A 25,299-nucleotide genomic window follows, 5' to 3' on the forward strand; every position below is an offset into this window, starting at 1 on the left:
CTAGAGGAGGAGAGACTGGCCGGTAGCGTCGAGCAGCCTTCATGTACCGAAAGCGCGCGCCAAGAGCGGCACCCGAATCCCCTCTCTGACGTCGCACGCCAGATGGCGCCACTCAAAGATCTCGAGGCGAATATCTTCAACGTGCTCACAGCCTTCGGCTTTCCTGATTCATTTGTGGAATTAATTAGGAATGCCTACAGTGATAGAAAAACACACTGGTTCTGGATGGTTGGTAAAGTGCTGCCTTTCCCATGACGTGTGGGGTCCGTCAGGCTGGTCCATTGTCCCCTGTGCTATTTATCCTAAGGATTGAGCCGTTTTTGTGTGATTTAGACGCGGATTCGCGCGTCCGGGGTCTTGCGCTTCCTGGGGACAGGGTTACGTCACCGCTTTTGCTGACGACATAACCCTGTGCCTTTCAGATGAAGATATTCTTTCACACAGCGTGCGTTTATTCTTCGAGTACGGTGATATTTCAGGTGCAGCACTGAACTTCACCAAATACAGGTATTTGTTTATTGACTCTCCGGTGTCGAGACTTAGCTCAGTTTCCCCTATTACACCAGCCACGTCGCGTCGTATATGAGGTATTTTATACAACCACTATGGCATCTGTGACTTCGTTTGGTTAACTACTCTCGGAAGAAGTGTGTGTGTGTGTGTGTGTGTGTGTGTGTGTGTGTGTGTGTGTGTGTGTGTGTGTGTGTGTGTGTGTGTGTGTGTGTGTGTGTGTGTGTGTGTGTGTGTGTGTGTGTGTGTGTGTGTGTGTGTGTGTGTGTGTGTGTGTGTGTGTGCATATACATGTGTGAAACATCGATTTTATCTGTTTCACTCGCGTCATTTCATGTTTCGTTTCCATGTAACTGGAGCTTTTATTGTTATTCCCCTAAACCTGTCTAGCAAGGAAATGTTACGTTGAATCGTTATTGATAGCAACCGTCTGGAATGTAATAAGCTTTTCTAAACTCGAGATTTGGCGTGCGCCGCATATTGCTCTCCCACAGCTGAGTACGGATGATTGAGCTTTTATTGTGAACAGTGCATTACTTTTTATAGTCTGTTTCATACGTGAGGTGCAACGCTGCGGAAGCTATGGAACAAGTTCGGCCAAGATGTATGAGTACGCGTGTCTCGCGCTTGGCTTTCCTCGTTGTAAACGCTCGTGCAAGCCAAGCACGAGCCCGCGTGTGATGACTCACGACGGGCTACCCATGGTCATATTCACGACAAACGGCAGCGCACACCGGGTTAAGACAGATACACAAAACACGAAAAAAGGACGACACTAGCGCTGAGTCGTCCTTTTTTGTCGTGTTTTGTGTATCTGCCTTAACCCGGTGTGCGCTGCCGTTTGTCGTGAACATGACCAACCAACTAGCCCACAACAACATTTTACGAATGGTCAACAGTCACGTAGAGATGAATCGAAAGGCGATGCTCCGGGTAAAAAAATCTTAATGTTGACGACATTTTCGACACACCTGGCAAACGCGCGTCTGCGTGAAGCAATTTCTGACGTGACAAAAAAAAACAAAAGAAAAACAAACGCCCTGCCCATTGCATTACGGAGGAGATCAATGCTTAAAAATGTCCTGTCGCTGTACGAATTAGGCTGAAAAAATTAAAAACGCCACCTCTATAATACTGAATATTTCGTGCGTTGCCATGAAACTAAAGATCGTTTCACCTGCCAAGGCTCCCTGCATTGAAATCTCTTACGATAAAAAAAATACACGCGTGTGCCTGTCTCGTCTAAGGTAATGTAGTTGCGTGCTAATAATATTGAAGGTTCTTAGCTCGCATACAGGAATTTTCAGCTGCCGTCACAATGTTCTTCTTTCGGCTAAAAAAAAAATAAAATTTCGCACCAAAGTTGCCAAGCCTGAAGGAAGACCGGAGCGGCCTTCCTTGTTTCTTCAGCTTTCTTTTTCTCTTTTATTTTGTGCCTCTCTTTTTTCTATCTCTTTTAAGAGTGGAGCCGCTGAAGCCCAGCACTGCTCCGTGATGGGTGAACAGGAATTATCATCATCATTAACCGGTACGCGCTCTTTTCATCCTCTTCGTCCTCTTTGTCATCTTCTGCTTCGCTCCCAGAACACGTGCGCCAATGTGCCCAACGTGGAATGTAATAACACTGATCGGTGAACGAACAAGTAGAGATAGACAGAAGCAAAGAGAGCGGTAGCAATAAAGAAAAAGGGAGACGTTCTTGATGAGGCGGGATTCGAACCGGCGTACCCACGATCCGAAGGCGAGCGTCGTAACCACTCGGTTATCTAGGCACGCTGACAGAACATAACATAGCCTTGTGTGGTATTGCATATCAAGGCGGTGGAAAAGTGAAGTGAGGGTGAGGAGGAGAGATGTGAGAGTTAAGAGGAGGGGGGAGAGTAACGCGTAGCAAAGACAGAAAGAGAAAAAGAGAAATGTAGAGAAAGAACTGGAAGAACAGCAGAAAGCGGAAGAAGTAGAGAAAGAAAGGAAGAGAAATATATAGACAGAAAGAGAAAGATAGAAAGAGAAGGAGGAATCGAGAAATATAGAGGCAGAGAGAGAAAGCGAAGACGTAAAGAACGATAGAAGGAGCGAGAAATAGAAAGAAAGAGATGAAGAAAGAAATAGAAAAAGAGAAACGAAGAAGCGCCTCAGATCCATCCCTTCCTTCAGGCTTGGAACCTGGTACGAAGCTGCCTTTATTTTTAACAAGAAAGTGTTTTATGCCGGGGTCCACCACGCCTCCACTGACGTATTTTCGCCACGGATATGACGTTCTGAAATAATGAAGACTGACAGATGGCAATGAAAAAAACTAGAAGAAAAATTTCCGCCACCGGGAGTCGAACTTACGACCCCTCGCTCCGCAGCGCGCGGCGCGAAAGGATTAGGCCACAGACGGCACGTTCTTCGCCTTGCTAACGGCGAGCTATTTAAATACACAATTTGCCGGTGGCAGTGTTAGGGGATCGTTGGTACATCAGCGTGTTTTCGTTATCACTAGCGAGATGGCGCGAAGGGCTCGAAGGGCGCGCTTTAAACATCGACACCCCAGGCGTCGCGATGAGTGTGCGCCTCCAGAAGGCGTGCACTCGTGGTCGCTCGTGCGCACGCTTATCTTTTGATGGCGGTGGTTTGTACGTCTTGAGCTCTCACCGCATGTTTGCGTTCAGAGCACGACGGTCACTTCGCTCTCTGCAGCGGCTGCTTTTGCGAAAGGAGCGCGCTGCTCACACAAAAATAAGTTACAACTGTGGCAGTTCGTGCCGTACGTCCTTGTGTTCACTGTGTTCGTTCGTGCGTCCTTCCTCTTTGAGCAGCGCGTTGCAAGTTTCGAGCTGCATGCTGTTCTTTGCGTGACATTACAATTTGTTGCTATAGCATTCATTCCTTCGCCATTCGCCGTTGGGGCGAAAGAATGCCCGACAAACGCTCAACTACATCTGTGAAGACGCGTTTCACTTTCGAGTTATACCGATTCCTATGACAGAGGAGTCAGCCACGTTCATTTGTATCTGTTTCTTTCAGTTTCTTTCTTTCTGTAATTCTTTCTCGTGCTTACTTTTCCTATCGTTCTTTCTTTATCATCCCTTTCTCTATCCCTATTTCTCGCTTGCTCTGTCTTTCTCTCTCTGTGTCTAGTTATTTTCCTGTTTTTCTATATCTTTATGTCTTTATTCCCTTCATTTCTATCTTCTCTTTATTTCTATCTCTTTCTTTCTCTGTATCTATCTTTCTCTCTCTAGTCGTTCTCTCGCCCATCCGAGTTATTACATCCCGCACCGGAAAATTCGGCGCACGTGTTCTGGGAGCGAACCAGAAGATGAAGAGGAAGAAGAGAGCGCGTGTCGGCCGAAATATTGAGCTCACGATGATGACAGTTTTTATCCATAGTTAAAAACAGCGCGAAGAAGACGCGGACAAGGAAGAACACAGCGCTAGTCCTGTGTTCTTCCTTGTCCGCGTCTTCTTCGCGCTGTTTTTAACTATGGATTCTTACCAACTGGCTCGCATTCACTCGCTTTTAAGTTGCATGACAGTTTTTGTACACAGCCGACGGAGTTTCTCCTCGAGAAGAAATTTGATTTCGTTTTCTTCATTTCTTCACCTCCTCCTCTCCGCTTCTCATCTTGTCTCCTCCTCCTTGCCTTCCTCCTCTCTCCCTCACAGCTCAGAGTTCTCGCTTAACGCTCGCACCAACTGTACTCGGTAGTGAGGCTATTCAATTCCCGTGGTGCATACCCGGTCCACGTTTTTTGTCCACTACGGACGGACTTACACTCTTACACTTGGCTTAAACAACAACGCTTTTAAATTCTAGGCTATAAATGGTTCGCAGGTGCACCTGCAGGTGACGCATGATAACGCTGATGTGAACGCTCCAACATACACAAGGCCAGACGTATCTGACGGGGCAGACACCTGTCAACAGTGTTCTTGGTGCTAATGCAGAAGTTGACCGTAGTGCGCCCTTCCACAGCACGTGTCATTGACGCACTGCTTTTGCCTTCGGAAGCTACGATACATCCAGAGCCAGAAGACAGGAAAGACCGAAGGGTGAGAGAGACAGTGAGTGAGATAAACAGGAGGAGAGAGAGAGAGAGAGGCGCGGCCAGTGACGACACGTCGATGGAAGTTTAATCAATCAGCGCCTCGCGCGAAGACGCCGTTTCAGTTCTTGGCGGTTGCGAGAGACAGCCATCCTCCGAGCCGGAAGCCCTTCGGGAAGTTTCCGGCCAGTTCGCATCCTGAGGGTACCAGTTACGCTCGGCCGGAAATGTGACACTACATTAAGGAAGCCCGCCAAGATCCATCGCCTTGCACGAAACACCGTCTTCCTCGGCAAAGTTGAATGGACGAAATCAGAGGAAGCCGTGCGGCGAAGATGCTGAAATTGAAGTGGCTGGCCAACTTGTTCGCAAAGAGTTTTGAACCGGAAAATCTCATTATTCGTTTCCGGAATGCGAAAGTGCTGCTGACTCAAAGGCGAGAGAGTTAATCTAATTACGCCTAGAGCGACTAACGCAATGTATAATGTACGTAAGTAACGTAATAGAAACAGTGATGTAAAAACGTACACGCTGGCAGGCATATGCTTGCGCACCCGGTATTACACTTATCTTCATAAATTCTTGGTATGGTGCCAAATTATTTAAATAGAACTTAATAGAACTTTCTGTTGGGCTAGTTGGTACATGCTTACTGAAAAACCAAAAAGACGCGTACCATCAAGGAAAAAAGTAAGGACAGGTCCTGTCCTTACTTTTTTCCTTGATGGTACGCGTCTTTTTGGTTTTTCAGTATTTAAATAGACTTAGACCCATATCAAACCGGCAACATAAGTGTACTGTCGGGGAGTAAGTTACCCATGGGTTAAAGTGCGGTTTATCAAATGTAAACGACGCAAACGGAGTTTCACTTGCAGAAGGGTTTACTCCGGTGGGAGTGATCTCTGTGAACGCACTTTGCTGCGTCTCGGCCGTTGCGTCTCTGGCGGTATTGACTTCCAGCGGTTGTTTAGAAGACAGTTGCGTTTTTCGGTGAGGAAAAAAACTTTGTTATTCATATCTCAACGTAAAACAATCACTTTTCAGATTTTTTTTAAACCTTCTTCATCTACACCTTTGAAAAATGTGCTCGCAAACTGTCGCCATTTCCTTTGAGCTACAAGTGCGCTCTGTTTTCCCGTTTAGCACTGCGTACACTAAAGTGTCATTCAGGGTTCCGAAGCGTACTTCCCGTAAGTGCACTCAACTTGCCCGCTTGACAGGAGCATTAGCATTAAATCCACTATAACCAAACTTCCTTTGTTCTCGTCTCCAAAAATACCATCGCTGAGCATTCCGCCCACTTTAACTCACGGCCACTTATTACCAGCAAACGAAGAATTCAAATTCTTAGGTGTAAACTGTAAAATTTCCGCTGTAACCTAATATTTGAAAATTATATAACTCATTCAAAACAAGTTATCACAGAATACGCATTCTAATGACGGCACGTCTCTTCTTTCCACTACCTGTTTTCACGACTGTATTTCGCATTTGTAATCTCTCACAATACCTGCGTAACCTCCTCAGGCGACACATACCCTAGTCACCAAAAACTGCTGGAAGTGATCTAGAACCAGGCAACTAGAATAATCACGTCAGTCACACCCGCCTACAGTGAGGAGCAGTTGTTTGATGATATTAACACAATCTTGCCATTTGTCTTTTCAATTTAATAAAGGAAAAAATCTTGTCAATTCCTTCACCATCTCTGCTGAACGCCAAACCAACTATTTTCGAGCTACATAATAACTTTATTCTGACCAAAATACCTCCTAAATATAGGTAACAGACAGGTAACCTTGGAGCCACATCGTTATGGAATGCAGAATACCATAAAAGTAAAAAAAGTAGAAAGTAAAAAGTAATAAAGTAAAAAGTAATAAAACTAAAGACTACCAAGAAATAATAAAAGTAAATAAAAAAAACCCTTTGCTCATACAAACGTGTACAGGAAGGCACTTGCTGCCTCATCCAAGACAAGTGCACTTTTGCGACAACAGCTGCAAGTGATTTCTCTTTTCCGGCATAAGGCTGCCCTCTCTTCAGTGTTACAGGGCGCAGTGCACCGAATGAAGTGTTGCGTACGAGACATCGAAACCCATAGTGTACGCCCCATTGGAAAAGAGTCGCGCGTACGCGTGCCTAAACATATTGCGCAAGACACCCGGCATGCAGGACCTACCATGAGAGACCTACAGCGTTGGTATTTTACGCACACTTCTTCAAGCTGCAAGCATAGAACACTAACTGAAGCGCGTGCTCATTCGACATCGCCTTGCTCCATGTCATTTCCCCATAGTGGTTCGTACTGCAGATCAAATAGCAAAGAACAGTGCATGCACGTTGTCCTTGATATGACCTAGAGCTTGAGGCCCCAAACTTTGTCATTATTGGCAGAACCTCCGCTGTTCATTAAACATAACTTGTAATAAGGTCTGCGGGCGACTAACAACCCATGCACCAGAATTTCCTGTCAGCCAACTCCGGCAAATACAAATACGGCCGGCAAAAATCGGCTGCCCTCTTTGGCTTCTCTGTTATTGCTCGAGACTGCAGTGGTATGGCCGTAGCACTGCCTTAGGGTTGGCTGGAACATTAATGTCCGAGTGTGTGATGATGTGCAGGTAATAAGGCGACTCGACACCTCGAGTATAGTATAGAGCCAATGCAGTATGAAACAGAAATGAGCACTTCTTGTAATTTTAAACTGGCAAGTAACTGTGCTTTAAAAACCTGTACGAAACCCCTGTTTTCTATAGCCAAAGGACAGGTCACTCGTATAGGTGTAACTGAACGCCAAAGTATCCCTATTTCGAATTGTGCGTCGAAATCGCAGCAATCTGATGTCAAGGTGACGTCACAAGTTTTCGTGTACTCGTGTTATAATTGTTTTCTCTTTCCACAGTGTCGTAATTTCCAATACATTCCCTTCGCAGTTTTTCTGTTGGCTGGCCCCTTTCAGCCACCGTTATGATTGGGTAAATTTTTCTCGTACATCACTTACAAAGTAATGATGTATCAGTTAGCTGGGGACACGTTCCACGGAAAAGTAAGTCATGTCTCTTGGTTAATTAGGATGGCTGCGGCTGTTCTTATTTACCGGCAAACTCTTGTCCAAATATGAACGGACACTCTCAACATGTTCAGCGCAAAAAAAAGAACACGAAAACACAAGGAAGGGCACCACACAAGCGTTGTCTAACAACTGAAAGTTTAATAGAAGAAACGTGTCATATACAGGGTGTTTCAAGAAATGTGTCCAACCTTCTCAAAAAATCAGGAAAATGCGATATTTGATTGCTATCTTCAGAATTGGTTTTTCTGTAGTGGCAGGGGTTATAAGATGGTTAAAGATATTATTTGTGACTGTAAATAAAAAGTTAAATTAATTAACTTTTTAATTAGTGGAGTTATGGGGTTGTGTCAACTGGGGCAATTGAAAGTTCTTCATGCCAGAAACCCAACCCAACTTTAAGATTTCGAAAAAGTAGGATGTAGTAATAATTACGAAGTAATGAAATTCAACCAAGTTCAATGGCGAAACCTAAACAGAAACATGGAAGAACGCAACTGCCATATTCTTCTGAGACGTCCAAAATGAGTGAATGACTTTTTCTGTAGCGCAAGGCATCTTAAGATGGTTAGAGACATGACTTGAGACAGTAAGTAAGAAAGTTAAATTAATTAACTTTTTAATTGGTGGAGCTAGGCGACTGTGTAAAATTGGGGAATTGAAGTTCTTCGTGCCAGAAACCCATCCCAACATTGAGATTTGAGGCCTCTAGTAATATTTACGAAGTAATGAAATTCAACCAAATTCGATGGCTTTCGCTGTTGAAAGCCGTCGCATTTCGTTGAATTTCATTACGCCACAACAATTACTAGAGGACGCCTTTTGGAAATCTCAAACCTCGGATGGGTTCCCCGCATGAAGAACTTCAATTCTCCCATTTGACACAATAACCTAACTCCACTAATTAAAAAGTTAATTAATGTAAATTTCTTAATTGCTGTCCAAATTATGTCCTTAACAACCTTAAGATTCCTGCCGCTACAGAAAAGGCAATTCTGAAAGCCCCGAGGAAATATCGCATTTTCCATATTTTTTTAGTAGGTTGGACACATTTCTTGAAACACCTTGTATAAGCATAAAGAAAAAACAACGTGCCCTTCCTTGTGTTTTCGTGTTCTTTTTTTGCGCTGAACATGTTGAGTATGTTCCAACTATCCCAATTTGCCACCTTACTGAACGGACACGTTCAAGATTAATCACTGGTGAAGGTTTTTGACGGCGCTGCCGCTACTCGTCCCCGGCCCTTCATATACTCTTCGTTACCAATCCTTCCTTCTGGCAAGGGTAGCCTTTTTACTATACTAGAAACGTATATTCTTTTCTAACACAATGTTGCGTAACACACTTCTTGAATAAGAAGTTCTTTGCCCTCTCGTAATCCGGTATTCATAAAGACTTTCCGGGGCTACGGGGATACCGGTGAATGGTAGCGAATTTTAGAGACAGTCCATCTAACCAAAATTTCTTTAAACGCACTCTCGTTCTCTGTGAGTGTTCATGACAAAGGAAAGCATTTAACAACACAGCACATACGCAGATATACAGCAACACGACTGTTTACGCAAGTCCTAGTGGTTGGTTAATTTATGTAGTTCAACGTCCCATCGCGACTCAGGGTATTAGAGACGCCCGCGAAGTTGGCTTCGGGTAACTTCGACCACCTGGGGTTCTTTAGTGTGCACTGACATTGCGCAATACACGTACCTCTACAGCATTTCGCCTTTATCGAAAAGCAACCGACGTTACCGGAATCGGACCTGTGACTTTCGGATCAGCAGTCGACCACCGTAACCACTGTACCGCTGCGGCGACCCTTCCCAGAACTAGAATACACTTTTCTTAGTGCATTCATGCTCCTGTATTTGCCTCGATGAACCATGCGCCACCAGGCGGCTCCATCAATTACTATTCACACGAACAGGCTAAGTAAACGCACGTCGCCTCGACGTTAAAATGGGAACGGTGATGAAAGATCACAATCATAAGTAGCCCATGCATCAGCTAACTTTTGAGGCGCCGGTAACCAGGCAGCGCGCTAACAATAAGAGATCTGCGAAAAAACTAACACACAAGCTGTTTCAGAATATTCTAAGGTATAGATTAACATACGAAAGAAATACACAGCACGGTGTGCCTCTGAAAAGGTTCGTTACTGTCCACCATTAGAAGTTTTCGACAGTGGGTTAATTGGGGGGGGGGGGGGGAGGGGGAAGCATTCACTCGCTTACCGCTTTATTTAGAAAATGATTACCAAAAGAACTGTGTTTGTCCGGCGCGATTAGGGCTAACGTGAGACAGTCAACTCTAAAATGAAGAACAACAATTATCATTGCATTGCTCATTTTTCTACTTTTGAGGCTCACCAATACTTAGCAATGCCTTTAAACTTCTTTTCTAAGGTACTAATAATCAGAAAAGTGCAAACACCTACGAAAGCTACAAAAATGAAGGCGGCATAAGAAGGAAAAGAAAGTAAATAACATTGGGAACTGTTATGAAGCGTTGATCCAAAGCCCGCAATTTCGTGATCTTTAAAACAAGCTCCGCATTATGTAAGAGGTGAAGACCTTGCCGCCAGAGATCATATCTCCGAGTCTACGTCGCCACCATCGACGCTTGCGCAAGCAATTTTGTCTTCTTCGCTGCAATTCACTCCTTCGGTATTGCGTGGCATTCTTCAAAACAAATTAAAACGCAATTTTTTTTTCTTGCCGGGTGACTGAATCGCAGACAGAGACCCAGCCAGGCACAATCGCTGCTGCCAACACAACACTGCGAGAGGAGAGGCTCTCTAAGCAAATATGAGCTCAAGCTGCAGGCTTCGAGGCCTGAGAGAATTTAATGCACACTCTTCGCATCCCTCGAAAGGTCGTCGAAATTCTGTCTTCTGTGAGCTCCATTTTTTCTTAAGCTTCATATTGTTGTTTCATGATTCTACATGTACTGCTGTCGAACAACCACCCCCGGTAATGGAAAAGGGTGCTGCTTTTTGTACGGCCGAGATTGACGTATAATATACGATATTGGAGGTGGTTGGACGACACTGGGAGCGCTCCAGTTCTGTGATCGTTTGTAGTGAAGGGGGGGGGGGGGCTGTTAAGTGAGCAGTGAGTAGGCACTGTGGATGTGACGTGGTTTATGATACAGCACTCGGGAGAGGCGTCGCGCAGTGCGCTCACAGCAATATGCCGTGGGGCAAAAAGGGGAACACGCGGCGTGAAATGAATGGAGCGAGGCCTCTCTTTGACAGGTAGCATCATAGATTTCTACTGGAGCAGTGCCTCCTCTGTACCGCAAAAGCTGCAATCCCTGTGCCCGTTCCTGCGCTTTGAAATGTCTCTTGTTGGTCTTGTAAAATAAGAAAACAGACTGAATAGGGAACAGCGAAACAGAAATAATGCATGCGAGAAGTAAGGAAGAAAGCGTTCGCCTAACATGATACGGTGCAGTAAACGTGTATATGATCGTTCCGTAAGCTAACTGTTATATTTCTGAACGATATTTTTAAGATATTTGTCATCACCTAATTCAATACACAGCCGCGAAGTTTGGTCGCGACTAAACAAAGAATGCCACGTACGGCAAATGTAAGGTAACTTGCGTAGCTGCAGCAGGGCTGGGCAAAGATAGCTTGACATTATATCGCCATACGATACAAGATACTCGGGCCACAAATATTTAAGATACAGATACGAGATACTACCTCAAATACTGCATCCGATACGATACGTTCCAAATGTATCTTAAGATACATTCGATTAACATACATTCGATACATTCGTAAATTGATTGTTATAGATCTAATATAATGTAGCAGCAAACACGCACGCACAGAAACGCTTGCTTGAAAAATTTCTTCACTGCGACCAACTTCACTTTGAATTAAATGCATGTCAGTATGTCAAAGGGCTCGTATTTCTTGATCAAAGTATATCTGTTTCATTCCGAATCAGCTTATTCCATGGGGTTGCTTTAGCTGCTAAACATGAGAGCTCTCTATACACTGCGCTGTCAGCGGTTTTTGCTTGTCGCTTTAGCATGTGATGAGATTCGATGCTCTGGTTACCGACCAGCTAGCGTGTTACGATATAATTACAAGAATTTCAGTAAGAAGCCTCCAAACGATGACCCAAATACCGAGCTAAGGTTTTACCTTATCCGTAAACGTACTGCTATGGTTGACGCAGTACTGAATCCCGGGCCAGGTGTACAGCAGCCGTACCGCTGACGCCATCTTTTGTTATGCATCTTGTATATGCAAACGACGTAAAACTGCAATGACTTTCCATAGTGTACGTATCTGCTAGCGCAAAGAGTTCGTTAGCGACATACTCACTAACGTGCAATCGCTTAGCAATTTTTCTCTTACGAGACAGCGTGTGCAGCCCAGAAACGTCTCAGACCTTTTCTAGTTGAAGAAAGGGTGGCAGGCAACCGCCGCTATTCACACTGTTGTCACTTAGAATTCCGATTCTCCGATTACCTGGTGATTACTAACGATAAAAAAGAATTAAGGAGGCACAAAAAAGGAAAACACACATGTCTAAGTAAATAGAAAGGTTGTTCCGTATAGAGCAATCACAGTGAATGAGCACATGAACAAGATACAGGCAACACCTTTAATAGCTATCAAAAGTAAGCATGTAAGTATCGTGAACTCGGCTGTTAATGTAAAACAGCAGAAAATTCAGTGCCCATGCAAAGTAGAGTAAAAACACGTTGGGACGCTCGTGAGAAAAACGGAGGATTTGGTGAACTAATGTTTCTCGAAAACCCTTCGTAATATTCATCGTCACAGGATAGCGCGCACTTACAACGGGGACAAAGGGAGAAGAACACGAGAACACATGCGCTAACTTTCAACTAAAATTTATTCAAGGAAAAACGGAAGAGAAGAAAATAACACAAAATACCGCGCATGCGTCACTGCGCAGAAAACATAACTAAATTATAAGCCACACATAATATCAAAGACTAACAACATGGTAGTCGATAACCAATCTGTTCACCGTTGCAAGGCGCTAATCAGTGTGGCCAAGAAAAGAAAGTTCTTTATCTGTTAGTGCCAATGACGTCTGGCTTACACATCTATGTCCTTATTTTTTGATTTGGAAGGCCTCACAGATCTCCCTTGTAGTCTTGTCTTTGTGACGGAATAAAACTGTGGTGCCTGTGAAATCAGCGGAGCACCCGCAGTCCCTGCAATGCATGCCAAGGTGTGTCGAAAATGTAGGACCTTTAACTGCATTCCCATGTTCGTTGAGGCGCAGATTCAGACATCTGCCCGTCTGGCCAACATAAATGCGGCCACATGATAACGGGATGCTATATACGACTCCCGTTTAATATGTTTAAGGTGGCTCCTAATAATTTCCATTATTACAATGCAAAATCAATTTTGCTGTTGTACTAAGTAGTAAGCAGAATTTTTTGTTATACTCAAGGCGCGGCCAGATGACTGTAAATTTATCATTAACATGGCCTCGACATAAAAGTAAACTCAAGAGGAATGCAAACATGTAAACAGTAGTAGAAATGGCGCAGATAGTTAAAATTAAGAGTAAGGCAGGGAGCTTATATTGGCCACATGTTACAGAAGACACACTACAGTTAAAATGCCAGAAAAGCAATACGGAGACTTAGGTAATGTATGAGATGCAACAGAAAGACAGCAAATTAGAAATCACTTCTTTTGCTAACGATCGAATTGTTATTTGAAGAACTCTTGGAATAAAGATAGCACGAAGAATAAACATAAAGTACGCCAAGATATGTTCTGTTAGGCAAATGCTTGTTCTATTAGATCTAACATTGCTACCGCTGGCGCTATAGTTGTTATAACTTTATTTGCATTTAAGTCAATCTCATTGCGTGTAAGTCAAACTTAAATCCACGATATCCTTCAGATTAGCGTCTGTGAAAGCCACGAGACGCAGTGCAACCCGATTCTTGCATTCTTCAGACTTCGTAACACAGCACCATGCAAGAGAAGCATTGATAACCACACTGCAACGGCATCAGTGTTTGCGTGATAGACGCCCTATATTATAGAACGCAGCACAGGATAGTGGTTAAAAGCAGGCCTCATGGTCCCAAAGTTAAAAGAAAAAAAAAAAAGCAATGAGAAAAGAAAAGGTTACATAGGCGTAGATGTTCGCGCACTTGCATTTTTCGAAACGACGCGAGCGACTCTGTCTCAACAATAGAGAAGCCGACCTCATCATTGCCTTCGCTGGAGGACTTTGGCGGAAAGATTAAACAATGCCACTGTCTTTAGTTTTACTCAGTTGGCTTAGACGCCGTATCACCTTGACAAGCGGAGTTCAGCGAATGTTTATTGCTTCTTATGGTGGTGTTGCGAGCGATGTATCTTGTATCCTGATAACACGCTACATTCTTTGGTGTATCGGAAATACAGATACAGGTACTCATCTTCTGAGACATATCTCGATACAGATACAAGGTACTCAAAGGGTATCTAAGATAGTATCTAAGATACATGTATCTTCGATACAGCCCAACACGGAGCTGCAGCACGTGAGCCCTTAGCAATCGAGTTGCATGGTACAATCTCAATGAAGCAAGAAGGTTGAGATAAGGACTACCCAAAACAGTTTCGTCTGTTTCCTTTTGCCTCATCTCGGTGGCATGTAACTGTTGTGTACACATGCCAGAATAAAGTATTATTATTATTATTATTATTATTATTAAAAACTGTTAATTAACCTAAACAAGAGAGTATTGTTTGAACAGCCAACGTATGAACAAGGACGACATGGGCCTGTTTCTTAAGCGTGGATGTGATAAATTTCGTTCTTAAAGGGGCCCTGCAACACCTTTCTTAGTTATATTGGAATAGTCTCATTATTGACGTATAACTCTTCACGAGTCATATGCCGCAAAAATTTTTCGAATCCGTCAAGTCTAAGTGGTGTTACCAAATTATAGAGATCACGTTCCGCAGCTTTCTCCCTCAACTCAACGCCGCGAGCGCGCGGAGAGCTAGGCAGCGAATCGAGGGAGGGAGCGCAGACGAGCGAGGCTCCGCCCAAGAGCGCCGGCGGAAATTTTTTCTTCATTTTTTTCTCTCTGACGTCTGGGCGCAACCACGTGGTCTGTGCCGCCACTTCCGGTCGGCTTGCGTCGTTCTCGTCGAGCGGAGCCGTATCGCGCGTGCTTGAAAACTGCGCGTCGGTTTGGTAATGTTGGGTGTGCACCTCGAACGCCGTAGTGTTTTCATCGCTTTGCCAACCATGGAAGCAAACCTGCGCGATCGTTTGGAATGAATGACAGCTGAGATCGGTTTCGGCCCATACTCCGATACACCGCCTCGTAAGACGGCACTGGCAGACGACCCCGAAGCGCCGCCATTACCGGACGCCAGCATTGTTATCGGAGACATGCTGCACGGCTGCCTCGGTCGGTCGTGAGAACGTGCCGACGATGCAGTTCCCAGCTGACGAGGCAACACTCGAACGGCTGCCACTCTCAACGGCAACCGGCGATGGTCAAAAGCACAGAAATATTCACGTTTTCGGCACTGCGCATGGCGAAGAAAACGGAACCACGCAACTACGAGCAGACGAGCTGTCGGTGAGACCGGAAGTGCTAATATTAATGTTTGTTCGGTGTTTTTAACGCGATAACAGAATATAAACATACATATTATCTACTTATTGAACTCAAAATTAACAACGAAAGTAATAATGAGGGTGTTATCGTGATTATAACATCAGCCAATGGTGGAACTGCCGACAATCGCGTCATATTTTGCGGACAATACATCATTTGTCGAGACAAGAGGGAGCGATTTTCAGCTGACTTTGAGAATTTATTGGAAATTCCAGGCCGTGCGCATCGCTATAATATTTGGCTCGCGTGTTCTCGGGAGCCCCGACTACCGATCGGCAGCGCTTTTTGAGCATGCTCGAAAAGTGTTGCAGGGCCCCTTTAAGTTTGCGGCATCAAAAACATTCCTGTTCCTTTGTATTCGTGTTTTGGCTGTTGTTTCAAAGAAATTGGACGACATCGGCAATTGCATATTTAACCCTCTCTTATGCGCAGGATGGATGAGTTACGAATAAATCTTCCACAGTCATAGGGTTAACCTCGCTCGAATTAGCATAGCGTAGTAATCAGAAATGGTTGGCTGGGCTAGTTGGTGCAGTGCAATTCCTATGACAGCGCGGAAAAGTGGAAAGCATGACAATAGAGACAAGCACACCTGTTAGCGCTCTCTTCTTCTTTACCCCACCTTGGTGGTCTAGTGGTTATGGCACTCGACTGCCGACCCGAAGGTCGTGGGATCAAATCCCGGCGGCGGCGGCGGATGCATTTTCGATGGAGGCGAAAATGTTTCAGGCCCGTGTACTTAGATTTAGGTGCGCGTTAAAGAATCCCAGGTGATCGAAATTTCCGGAGCCCTCCACTACGGCGTCTGTCCCAATTATATCTTGGTTTGGGACCATAAACCCCAGATATTACTAATATTAGTTCCATTTTTTATGTGAATAGCACTACCTCGGAAGATGTTCTTCGAACGGTGGATGCCCGGCAGCTTAGCGTCGAACATAAGTAACAATCGACTGAAAAATAAAGTTTATTAAAATAGCGAATGAAACAAACGGAATAAAAGGAGTGCATTACAACTGGGCAACTCGTATGACGAAGTACGGCAAAAGAAGAAGACACAGAGAGAATGAAAGGAAACAACTTCATGGAAGATTCCATTATTCATTTTCTATTTTTTAATCGAAAGCTATAACAAAAACGATGTCACGAAGGTTGTCACATAAAATTATCTTATTCGTAAGCGCTAACGAAAGCCTACGGCTCTTGCATATGATCAGTAAACGGTCAACCTGTGGCTTCTATGACAACTCTCGCTACGACTCCACAGAACCACGATTCCGTGCCTCAAAGTACTCCCTCGGGCATACTTACAGTTCCCGTAGTCGTAACCCTTCTCTGTCGTCGCCGCCGCTCCAATTTGGTAAGCCCTCATATCATGCATAGACCGCACGTTCTCTTCGCAGTATTTTCACGCCAGGCGCCACAGCCACAAACTTTTGCAATTTCATGATTCTCCCAAGAAACCCGTATGACCTTCTCGATTACCACATACCCGACGCGCGCACCGTGGCTTAAGTCGCTGCCGTCGGGAAAGGATCTGCTGAAATGGCGTATTAGGGCAGTGGCTAAAGTTTGTCTCTTCACGATAGAGCTTGTAATCCCTACGTCTTAACCTTTGTAATTAGCCGTCGCTGTGCGTTGCACGTGGCGGGCGTATTCGTTCATGTTTTTTGCACTGTACTTCTAACGCAAAGGATAATACGGGAAAGACATCTGTGGTCCGATCTTGTACGCGTTACAAAATAAACACGGAGGCGTAGCAGTACATCCAGCCGCACGTGACCGCACGTGACCGCACGCGATTGGTCAATGCAGAGACGTGACGTCTGTCGCGGTTCAAATGGGCCATTCGCGTGCGGCTGGATGTAATGCCACGCCTCCGTGTTTATTTGGAATGCGTACAAGATCGCACCACTGTACTGCTTTTTGCGCACGAGGTTTCCATATGCCACCTTGCAGTCATCCTTTGTGTTCTAGGTACTTACCAACTAACCTCAATTGCAGTTTGATTGGGCGCATGCATACATGACGAGCGTTTGTCTTAAGGTAAGTGAGAGTAGAAGAACGCAAGTTACATTTGCGCTCGACTATATGCAAACCATGACCCTTCTGTCGGCGAATGGCGTATGTTGTACGTTTCTTTGCTGCTGCACAAATTTACAGAATCTCAAGGATAGAGGATTTGAGAAAGCCAGGGCCTTTCTAAGACACCGTGTTCCTCTCACAACCTTAGAACACGACTGCGTTAAAAAGTGCTGTCGCAGGGGAAATATTTCGCCAGAGGTTTGCAATAGATGAGATCATACCATTATGTGGCTGGTCCAAAAATGCCAAGAATGTTGCCGGGACCGCACTGGAGTTAAATATTTCCGCCGCCCTGTCTTTAGAGTCTGCATTTCAAGGAATGGGTGAGTACGCTTGGAGCGGTGGCGTAGTGCTTTCCAGCTTCTACTCAGATTTCTCTAAACGCGCTGCACCCTTGATATTTTTTTAGGCTTCGTTGCCTGCGTCTCATATGGAAATTGTTATTGCGGGTATAAAAACTCGGAGACGTCATGGGACATATTCAAGATGAATAAATTAGTGAATCCCAAGGCATATCAAGCCAAAATTACGATATGTTTATGCGGTTCGCCATACGATCATTGACACCCAAATAATTGTGACCACTTGGGCGTTCTTTAACGTACACTTAGCTCTATATACTCGGTCGTAATATTCCCGTAGCGCTGTACACGTCTGGTGTTAAATCTGGCGCACTTCTCACCCTAAATCACTTACCTGCATGAAGCGCGGACTTTCCTCTAAATCACGAGGCGGGGTTAAACTGTTCAGCGGCCGAGAGCTTCGCCAATCGTGCATGTATTATAAAAAAACCCTCCGTCGGGAGGCATAAAATGCAAACGATGGCGGTTCTACAGCGCTTGTCGACACGGGAAGTGGCTGCCGGCATTTTTCCCACCTGCCAAAACCTTACGCAAAAGCTCTCACACGAAGCGCAATCAATTTTTCGTCTCTCCTAATTTTTTGTGTATCTTTTACTTTTTTCCCCCTTGCAGGATGGCGGCGAAGCAGGACATGCTGTCTCGTGCCGCCAGCTTTGCATATTTTAACGTGACGAGTTCCGCGCTGTTGGAACTGGCTTTCGTAAGGTTTTGATGATGGGCAAGGACATGAGTGCTTGAATGCTAGCTCAGTGTATGCCTCTGACAGGGGGCGCTGAGCCGTGCCCCCACGACGGGAGGCAGAAAATAGCGCCCCTTTTCATTTCTTTCACGAATCACTCTCTCTCTCTCTCTGAAAGGGAAGGCAAACGCGGTAAACACCTTCGGGTCACACTCATACTGCCCTTTGTGATCGGTTTTACGCAGAACAAATACGTGAATACCGAGAATCTGCGCGCGAACGCCTTTGTATGAAGCGATAAAATGAGTTGTTTCGGACAATGACGTACACCACTCCTCTGCATGCGTGCCTTTGGTGTGGGCACGAAGGAGATCGATTCGTATCATGACAATTCGACATACGGGTGCTCTCTGTTGTTGTTTCAATTATACTGTCTTTCAAATGCGAGATTCGTTGTAATTTAAGCACTCGTCACTGAAAAACAATACCTCTGCTTGCTGTTGCACCACACGCTGTGGAATTCGCAAGTTTTACGCCGATATTAAGTCGCTTCAGCAGCGGGCTGTGTGCTCGGCTGCTGACCCGAATGTCGCGGGTTCAATCCCGGCCGTGGGCGGTTTTATTTCGATGGAAATGAAATTCTAGAGGGCCCTGTTTTACTGTGCGATGTCAGTGAACTTGAAAGAAACACCAGAAGGCCGAAATTTTTCGAGCCCTCCACTGCGCCGTGTTTCATAACCATATCGTGAAATCCGTGACATTATTAAAGTGAGCTCTTCTTGAGGTATAACCTAACATAACACAGGCAACGACGAAGAGGATTGATTTCTGGCTTGCGTTATTTCGATTGAACCTTTGTAATGAGCCGACGTTAATTTTCGGAGTTTCAATATGCTAATGGGAACTTGGAACGAAGAAAAACGCAGTTAAATCTACGACACTTCAACCCCCCCCCCCCCTTGCATTAAAATAGAAAGGATATAATACCACCGACCCAATCTGGAAAAGTTTCATTTATTATAAAACACCATCCGAAGGACTAAGACTCGTTCAGTTTTTCTCACTTCCCTTGGCGAACTAATTATGGGATGAACCAAAGGAAAAGTGCGCCAGAGGAAGTTGCATCGGCTTAACAAAACTGAAGGCAATCTAAGCAATAGCGTACTTTTTTTTCTCGAGTATTCGTTCTTCCCAGTTTTCTGTTATGTCAAAGCGACGCACTCTTGGTTCCCGTTATCAGTCTTGGCACTCTCGCGCACGTCCGCCGTAATTAACGAACAGCGCTAATTAGAAGCGACCACGTTTTTCCACGCCCACGCAGTGGTGACGAAAACAGTGTCTGACTCAGGTGCTTTTTTTTTTCATTTGGCGCTTCTTTGTCCTGTAGAAAGGAAGAAAGCCGAAAGGCAGAAGGCAGGGAGGTAAACCGGAAAAGCATCTGGTTGGATACACTAGGTTGGGGGAACGGGAAAAGAAAACAGAAAGATGAGAGAGAAGAAAGGGAAAGAAGGAAATGAGGGGGGGACCTAGTTGACGCTCGTAGAAATGCACCTTTATCGTCAGATGCGTGTTTAATCGGGACTTGATGGAGCGCCCGTATTTCCTGCGCGAAAAGTTTGTGCGATTTGCGCTTGGGAGAAGGTTGCGTAAAGAACTTTATTTAACCTCTCCTAGAGATTACAACATTTAAACAGGGTCTGGTCGTAAATTCCCACTGCAATCACGCGAGTGGGCCCGGTAGTGCCAGAGAAACAATAATCAAAGAAGCACGCTCCCATTTTTAAGAATAATAAAAGAGACAGTGGTCTTTGTGAACACACTTTTTTACTGACGTAGAAGGTCAATGAGAGAACCGTAAGTTTTAAGATACGAAACAGAAACTTAAATCTTCGTGAATTTCGCAATGCCTCTCTACATAGCATGACACTGGTATTCTCTGAAACATTGGCGAAATCAAAGCCTTGGGACGTTCAATGGCTGAGGAAATCGAGTATTATTATTCTGTAAGCATTTTTAGGCAACTGTCCACGCCTCCGCCCATTTGCTCGAGCGTCTGTAACGTACCATGTTCGTCTTTGCAAAAAGTGAACTATCTGTGAAAATCACTCCGCTTTGGAGGATTACATTAACTTTTGAAGATAACACCAAGGAAACCTAAGTGATTGCGACGATATTCCACCAGCGCGCAAAATAATCCGCTTCGGAGGTACCCTTGCTCTGCTGCCCACGAATAATTTGCCGCAACAAACGATAAAGAACAATAAAAACAAGTGCTGTGAGAAATGCGGTTGTGTGTAGACGGAAATGGAAAAGTAAAACAATTTTTCGGCTGCACTGTTCCTTATTATTGTATTGCTGCTGCTTTATGCAGCAATTTGGGTGGGCTCGTAACTGATTGCGGCGACATATAGCTGATAACAAATTCTACAGGTTTAAAAGATAAGCCCGCGGGTAGGTATGCTTGTCAGTAAACCATTATGAATGTGGTAGTGACTTTTTAACACGGACAAAGCGACAGTGTTAAACGATCTGACCCAATTAGGCGTCTTAGGCGAATGTCAGGCGCCGCATACTCCCGCAGGAAAGACGACGTTAAATAAGCTATGGCATTGCAGCGTGACGAAATAAATAAATCAATTGTTGAATGCAAAACAGGCATTTCATTTGGCTGATATTGCGAAGCTCTCGGAATAACGTGCGCGGCGGCGGACGTTCTGTCCCGTTTCACCTTTTCGTTTTTTTGCTCTGTCATCTCGGCATCGCTTGGAGTGTGAACTCGACAGCGCGCGAGACAGCGCACTCACTCGAGTGGCAAATCGAGTTTGACGTTAACGAAAAAGAAGTCAAATCGGAAACCAAAATGCACCCTTTTCGCAACGAATGCAGCAAAGCGGGCGCCTTCCTTGCCCGAGGTTTGTCTGACTAGAAGCGTGCATCACTGCTTAAGTGACGCTTTGAATTGAGTCGCTCTTTAGGGCACTTAGAAGACGCTCTCGAATAACATCGATGCTTATCTCAGTGTACAAAATCATAAACAAATAGTTGCTTGCGAAGAATTCTGAAAGCTTAGCTTGAAATTTTAGCAGACAGTTGAGAACAGAGTGCACAAAGCAGCAAAATGTCGTGGGACACGAAATGCTCGAGAACGCTATATTCTCGTTTTGCCGGGAAACTTAACATCCAAATAAATGTTCCAGCCTGCAGTGTGCACTGCAACCAATACAATCTTCAACTACATTAGAAGCATTCTTCACTAATAGAGTTGAAAGTCGCATTTGTTGGGGAGGCAACATCCCGTAAAATTTTGCTGTTGGGTGTGCATATGGCGCCTTAGATATACGTTATATGCAGAAAGTTATATGGTTGGTATGGTTCGCTTCAGTTCAGGGCTATCATTTTAACCTATTAGACCGTCAGACTGATAAAATGGATGGCCCATTGTGCACAAAGGCTGTGCCGTCTGGTGCTCGGTTTCGAAGCAGTCCGAGCGTGGATAACCGGTTACCACGTTATGTGCCGGTTCATATGCAATCGCAGGACGATATTGCAAACTGGTCTCTTAGAGGGGTCGATAACTTGGAATACGGATTACTTAAGCTGACATGAATAATTAGCTAGAAAATAATAGATAGGTAAAATACATGATAAAGGCAGTCATCCTAAAAACACAACGCGCATGAGCCGTAAATCCTGCATGCTACGTTTTACAAGACTAATGAGAACTTACAGACAATAACGCCAAGGAAAGTATAGGGGGTGTTATCTGTAGTACTTAGAACATAAACGTGAAGAAGAAAGTAAAGTGGACGAAAAGATGACTTGCCGCCGGCAGGGACCGAACCTGCGACCTTCGAATAACGCGTCCGATGCTCTACCACTGAGCTACGGCGGCGGTCATCCTCCCGTCCACTTTTTGGGGTATATATGTTGATTTAAACGTAGGAGTGTTAGTCAGCGCCAGTCGCAGCCATGGCGGCGAGTGTGGAACACTCTTTTTTTGCCTGGTGGCGTCACGTAGCACGTGATCTTTTTACGAGCTGGCAGCTGACCAATAATCCCTCGCATACTACCTGAAGGCATTAAGTCTGTCAGGACGAGGCCCTCGCTGTGAATGAAGGAAAGGAGATGATTTTCTAAGGGCTCGTTTATCTTTGTTAGACACAATATTAATGAGAACTTACAGACAATAACGCCAAGGAAAGTATAGGGGGTGTTATCTGTAGTACTTAGAACATAAACGTGAAGAAAGTAAAGTGGACGAAAAGATGACTTGCCGCCGGCAGGGACCGAACCTGCGACCTTCGAATAACGCGTCCGATGCTCTACCACTGAGCTACGGCGGCGGTCATCCTCCCGTCCACTTTTTGGGGTATATATGTTGATTTAAACGTAGGAGTGTTAGTCAGCGCCAGTCGCAGCCATGGCGGCGAGTGTGGAACACTCTTTTTTTGCCTGGTGGCGTCACGTAGCACGTGATCTTTTTACGAGCTGGCAGCTGACCAATAATCCCTCGCATACTACCTGAAGGCATTAAGTCTGTCAGGACGAGGCCCTCGCTGTGAATGAAGGAAAGGAGATGATTTTCTAAGGGCTCGTTTATCTTTGTTAGACACAATATTAATGAGAACTTACAGACAATAACGCCAAGGAAAGTATAGGGGGTGTTATCTGTAGTACTTAGAACATAAACGTGAAGAAAGTAAAGTGGACGAAAAGATGACTTGCCGCCGGCAGGGACCGAACCTGCGACCTTCGAATAACGCGTCCGATGCTCTACCACTGAGCTACGGCGGCGGTCATCATCCCGTCCACTTTTTGGGGTATATATGTTGATTTAAACGTAGGAGTGTTAGTCAGCGCCAGTCGCAGCCATGGCGGCGAGTGTGGAACACTTTTTTTGCCTGGTGGCGTCACGTAGCACGTGATCTTTTTACGAGCTGCCAGCTGACCAATAATCCCTCGCATACTACCTGAAGGCATTAAGTCTGTCAGGACGAGGCCCTCGCTGTGAATGAAGGAAAGGAGATGATTTTCTAAGGGCTCGTTTATCTTTGTTAGACACAATATTAATGAGAACTTACAGACAATAACGCCAAGGAAAGTATAGGGGGTGTTATCTGTAGTACTTAGAACATAAACGTGAAGAAAGTAAAGTGGACGAAAAGATGACTTGCCGCCGGCAGGGACCGAACCTGCGACCTTCGAATAACGCGTCCGATGCTCTACCACTGAGCTACGGCGGCGGTCATCCTCCCGTCCACTTTTTGGGGTATATATGTTGATTTAAACGTAGGAGTGTTAGTCAGCGCCAGTCGCAGCCATGGCGGCGAGTGTGGAACACTCTTTTTTTGCCTGGTGGCGTCACGTAGCACGTGATCTTTTTACGAGCTGGCAGCTGACCAATAATCCCTCGCATACTACCTGAAGGCATTAAGTCTGTCAGGACGAGGCCCTCGCTGTGAATGAAGGAAAGGAGATGATTTTCTAAGGGCTCGTTTATCTTTGTTAGACACAATATTAATGAGAACTTACAGACAATAACGCCAAGGAAAGTATAGGGGGTGTTATCTGTAGTACTTAGAACATAAACGTGAAGAAAGTAAAGTGGACGAAAAGATGACTTGCCGCCGGCAGGGACCGAACCTGCGACCTTCGAATAACGCGTCCGATGCTCTACCACTGAGCTACGGCGGCGGTCATCCTCCCGTCCACTTTTTGGGGTATATATGTTGATTTAAACGTAGGAGTGTTAGTCAGCGCCAGTCGCAGCCATGGCGGCGAGTGTGGAACACTCTTTTTTTGCCTGGTGGCGTCACGTAGCACGTGATCTTTTTACGAGCTGGCAGCTGACCAATAATCCCTCGCATACTACCTGATGGCATTAAGTCTGTCAGGACGAGGCCCTCGCTGTGAATGAAGGAAAGGAGATGATTTTCTAAGGGCTCGTTTATCTTTGTTAGACGAATTCGAAGGTCGCAGGTTCGATCCCTGCCGGCGGCAAGTCATCTTTTCGTCCACTTTACTTTCTTCACGTGTATGTTCTAAGTACTACAGATAACACCCCCTATACTTTCCTTGGCGTTATTGTCTGTAAGTTCTCATTAATATTGTGTCTAACAAAGATAAAGGAGCCCTTAGAAAATCATCTCCTTTCCTTCATTCACAGCGAGGGCCTCGTCCTGACAGACTTAATGCCTTCAGGTAGTATGCGAGGGATTATTGGTCAGCTGCCAGCTCGTAAAAAGATCACGTGCTACGTGACGCCACCAGGCAAAAAAAGAGTGTTCCACACTCGCCGCCATGGCTGCGACTGGCGCTTACTAACACTCCTACGTTTAAATCAACATATATACCCCAAAAAGTGGACGGGAGGATGACCGCCGCCGTAGCTCAGTGGTAGAGCATCGGACGCGTTATTCGAAGGTCGCAGATTCGGTCCCTGCCGGCGGCAAGTCATCTTTTCGTCCACTTTACTTTCTTCACGTTTATGTTCTAAGTACTACAGATAACACCCCCTATACTTTCCTTGGCGTTATTGTCTGTAAGTTCTCATTAATATTGTGTCTAACAAAGATAAACGAGCCCTTAGAAAATCATCTCCTTTCCTTCATTCACAGCGAGGGCCTCGTCCTGACAGACTTAACCCCTTCAGACACGACTTATGATGCACTGTCTGCAAATGCGTCAAATTCACGTGGCATGATTTCAAGACGCTCACTATTGAATTCCAAGAAAGAAAACGACGGAATGTGTTGTGTTGTGTGAGTTTCAGTAATTAATGTTATTTAGCGTGTAACTAATTATCTAATTATTCTGCCATCAGTCAGCTTCAATACTTGCGTAAAAAGAATCAACTATTAGGCCCGAAAAGCATGCACACTTGTTTTTTTGGTTGTACTCGTGTCGAGCGGAGAAAAAAAAATA

Source organism: Rhipicephalus sanguineus, chromosome 11 (assembly GCF_013339695.2).
Source record: "Rhipicephalus sanguineus isolate Rsan-2018 chromosome 11, BIME_Rsan_1.4, whole genome shotgun sequence".
Lineage (NCBI taxonomy): Eukaryota > Metazoa > Arthropoda > Arachnida > Ixodida > Ixodidae > Rhipicephalus > Rhipicephalus sanguineus.